The following is a 4,169-nucleotide window of genomic DNA, read 5'->3' as shown; positions in this document are numbered from 1 at the left end:
TTCTCAATAATTACTAGAAGTTTAAAAGCAAAAGCAAACCCAAACCCAAAATCAAAACTGGAAGCAAAAGTAGCAACTAAAGCAAATGAACAATAAATTGGTGATCATTATAAGTGGCAAGTTGCAAGTTGCAACCCAACTTGTGTAACATTGTACTATGGTGGAATAAGTTGGCAATAGATACATGGGCTACACTTCTAGGCAGGATAATGAATTGGGATTGCTACCACTACGACGACATTGATGGAATGGATTGAAATTTTGATACCATTATCCTAACATTGCTTATCGGTGGTCTTTGGCATCATCACGCTCGTGAGTCGAAGAGTTCCTCGGATCGTTATCGGAGCATGCATTATGATGTGGGAGGTACAAGCAGGTGGCTTCAGGGAATTGGCACTTTCCCGGAGGGTGGGCGGGCGCCTAGTACCACGGACAAGATGCACCAACACAGCTGGAAGTCCCTAGAAGCACAAGTAGAAGAGGAAAAAGAAAGCAAACGCAAACGCTAACGCAAACGCAAAGTAGAAGAAGGGGGAACAGAAAAGCAGGAAAGCAAAAAAGCAAAAAGCGAAAGGCAGGGGCAAGTATAGAAGAAAAACATAGGATGCAATTTTGTTTCTGTTGGCAATTTTTTGTTTTGTTTTGTGCGTGTGTAGAGTCAGTCCGGTTTCGAGAGGGAGATTCAGAGTCTTCTTCTGCACCAGCAACTTCGGTGGTGCAGAGATTCGACAGAGAAGGCGCCAAAGCTCCAAAGCTCCTTAATTGTATGCGTTAAAGAAGAACCAGCCGAATACTCGTCCTCAATTTGGAGATTTCTGCAAATATGTAAGAGGTAAGCGTTATTTCTTTCCTTCTTTTTGTTTGATCTTCCATGATTCCTGTTACACCATTATAATTATAGGGCCTCTGCAACCCCCTTTTGAAAACAGAGCCCATCAGAAGAATTTAACACCATGGCAGGGAAGGCCCCCGTGCACCTCAATAAATGTGGTCCCTGTTTTTTTGGACATCAGTAGCAGTGGTAGTAGCAGTGATGGTCATGTTCTCTGTGGAAAAATCTCTACGGATATGGAAGGAGAATTCTTTTCTCTCATGGCAAAGAAGAGAATGAATCCTTCTATTTCCTCTGAGGCTATGAAAAGACAAAAAGTTCATTCAGATGTGCATAGATTTGCCGATGGGAATGGAAGAAAAAACAGCCTTCCATGTATGGATGCTGGTGCTCTTCCGGATGATTTTCTTCAACCTTTGGATGACATCCATGTTAGTAATACATCCGCCCAGATGACCGTGCCTCCGCCCCAGTTGGCTGTTTCGGCAGACCGAAAGCTACCTGCTAAGAAAATTGGCCGGCAATTCTGGAAAGCAGGTGACTACGAAAGCGACAAAGTTGGCCAGAAAGTTGTTGGCGGCATGGACCGTGTCCGTGTCCACCCGAAATTCTTGCATTCTAATGCTACTAGCCACAAATGGGCCCTTGGAGCTATCGCCGAGCTTCTTGACAATGCTCTCGATGAAGCTGTCCACGGTGCGACTTTTGCCAAAGTGGATGTAATCAGAAACCCTAAAAGCAACGATCCCATGCTAGTTATCGAAGATGATGGCGGGGGTATGCATCCTGACAGTATGCGACAATGCATGTCCCTCGGTTACTCTGCCAAGACCAAAATAGCCAACTCTATTGGTCAGTATGGAAATGGTTTCAAGACAAGCACAATGCGCCTTGGAGCTGATGTTATAGTTTTTTCCCGCTGCCAAGGTGCTTCAGGTTCAGTTTCAAGTCAGAGCATTGGTATGCTTTCCTATACCTTCCTAAGAGAGACTGGACAACAAGATATTATTGTCCCAATGATAGACTATGAGATTCACCCTTTTGGTTTGCGGAAACTTGTTCGAAGGAATGCGGCAGATTGGAGCAAGAATATGGAGAGCATCCAACGATGGTCTCCATACTCGACTGAAACAGAGCTTTTGAGTCAGTTTTCAGAGATGAAGAGCCAAGGGACAAAGATTGTAGTATTCAATCTCTGGGAAGATGATCAGGGGCAACTAGAGTTGGACTTCGAGACAAATCATTATGACATTCAGGTTAGGTCCAATAGGGATGAGAAGAAGATCTCAATGGCCGAGAAGTATCCTCATTCTCGGCACTACTTGACATATCAGCATTCATTAAGGATCTATGCTTCCATACTTTACTTAAAGCTACCACCAGGATTCAGGATCTTCCTTAGAGGTAGAGAAATTGAACATCACAATATCATAGATGATCTAATGTTGACCCATGTCTCCACTTACCGACCACAAGTTACCCCAGACATGCAAAAAGACATAGGTCAGGCAAAGGCTGTGGTGACCATTGGGTTTATAAAGGATGCTGAGGAGCATATAGATGTTCAAGGGTTCAATGTTTATCATAAGAATAGGCTCATCAAGCCTTTTTGGAGGTTGTGGAATGCATCTGCAAGTACAGGGAGAGGGATTATTGGTGTTTTGGAGGCTAACTTTGTTGAACCTGCTCATGATAAGCAAGGGTTTGAGCGTACGATAGTTCTTGCACGTCTTGAAGCAAAGTTGATTGAGATGCAAAAGTCATATTGGTCAAAGAACTGTCATGAAGTGGGCTATGTGAACAACTCACACAAGTTTCCTCCCTTGCAAGTAAAAGTGAGCCCAAACTTGAACCCTAATCAATGGAACTTGAATAGTGCATCTCAACCTACAGATAAACTGAGAGCTTACCAAGTTCATAGACCTTCAAGTGTTTGTTTGCCTCCAGTCGGGTCTTATCAAATTCCACTTTCAGGGCTTGGAAGCATTTCAACTCATCGAATACAAGAGAACCTACGGCCTTTGGCGCAGCACTCCACTGCAACAACACATGTGCATGGCTTTCCGAATCATCATCCACCCCAAATACCATCAGATAAAGCACCTGTTCACACGACGGTTTCACACGAACAAGTTGGGCCCACAGACTTGGGGTTTTCACAAGTCGAGCCTACAGTTGAGACATGTATTGTTGATGGAGAGATTCTACAAGACCAAAGTCAAGCAAACATCACAAAGCTCAGTAGCAAAGTTCCTGTTCTCGTTAAGAAATCTCTGGAAGATTTAGGCCGAATGTTTGCCAAGAAAGGTGCATCAATTACCGTCAATGAGGATCTCGCTGTTGCGGATCCGAATGTGGGAAAAGGTACTGAAGAGGAGTTCATAGAAGCAAGAGGGGAATGTGTTATGGACAGTCGTTTGAATATTAGAGAGTTGGAAGCATGTCTTGTGGGTATGGTGTCTGAAATTCAGAATCTACAAGAAAAGCTGGATGAGGTGAAGGCGGAAAGGGATCAAGTGAGGCAACAATTAGTGAAGGAAAGGATGAAGGGTCAAGCGACGAGGGAAGATTTACATTTGAAAGTGGAGCAAACATGGGCAAAGGTGAGAGAACTCGAAGCACAAAATATTTCATTAAGGCTTGCACATGGCAACGAAGACGTAAAGTCGTTCAGAATTCTTGAACCCCTCAAGTAGCCGGCAAAATAGTTGTATATGTTTCTTGATTTCGTATGTCTCACTGGGAAGCTTATGAGCTCCCCAATATTTTGTAAAAGCTAGATTTTCCACCCTCCAGATGTGTATGGCTTCATAGCTTATTTGTTTTTCCTATTCTTTTTATGGCAACGGGGTACCAACATTTTATTCTATACAAATCATGTCATTGACTATCACGTATTTGAAAGGTTATCAATACATCATGTCATGTTATTTGGGAGTGTCCAATAAGGCATTCGGTAAGGTGGCTGTGACTGGGTTCCTTGGCTAGACACATTTGTATAGCAATGAATTGACGTGTGCTTAGGGCACCTATTAGCGTATATTTTCTTTATATTGTATTTCAAATCTGAACATTGGAAGAAAAATTGACTGTATTTTGTGTTCTTGCTTATTGAAGTCAAGATTTTTGTTGGTAACGAGCACTTGTAGATAATTATGTAAATGAAGGGTTGAGTCACCATGATCATAAGAAAATGTGAGTTACACCAATGAATGAGCAGTGTGGGCTTTAGCACCCCTAGTCGTATCCATGTTTCTCATTATGCATGCTTGCAATTTGGCTATCACGCAAAACACTACAGTAAGTACAATGTGAAATATCACAATTGTAGAAT

General features: G+C 42.7%; 1 pseudogene across 1 annotated transcript; it reads left to right on the top strand.

Annotated features, from left to right (window-relative positions):
* The first annotated feature begins 677 nt into the window (after positions 1 to 677).
* LOC147864031 (protein MICRORCHIDIA 7 pseudogene) lies at positions 678 to 3,886 on the top strand (annotated as a pseudogene). Its single transcript, XR_015529801.1, has 2 exons — positions 678 to 835; positions 933 to 3,886. The product of XR_015529801.1 is annotated as a protein MICRORCHIDIA 7 pseudogene (transcript).
* The last annotated feature ends 283 nt before the right edge of the window (positions 3,887 to 4,169 follow it).

Source organism: Azolla caroliniana, unplaced genomic scaffold (genome assembly GCF_043228905.1).
Source record: "Azolla caroliniana isolate FFs.n. ecotype wild unplaced genomic scaffold, voAzoCaro1.0.p SCAF_5, whole genome shotgun sequence".
Classification (NCBI taxonomy): domain Eukaryota; kingdom Viridiplantae; phylum Streptophyta; class Polypodiopsida; order Salviniales; family Salviniaceae; genus Azolla; species Azolla caroliniana.
Note: the sequence above shows the minus strand (reverse complement) of the source record. Positions and strands in the feature narration are given on the sequence as shown.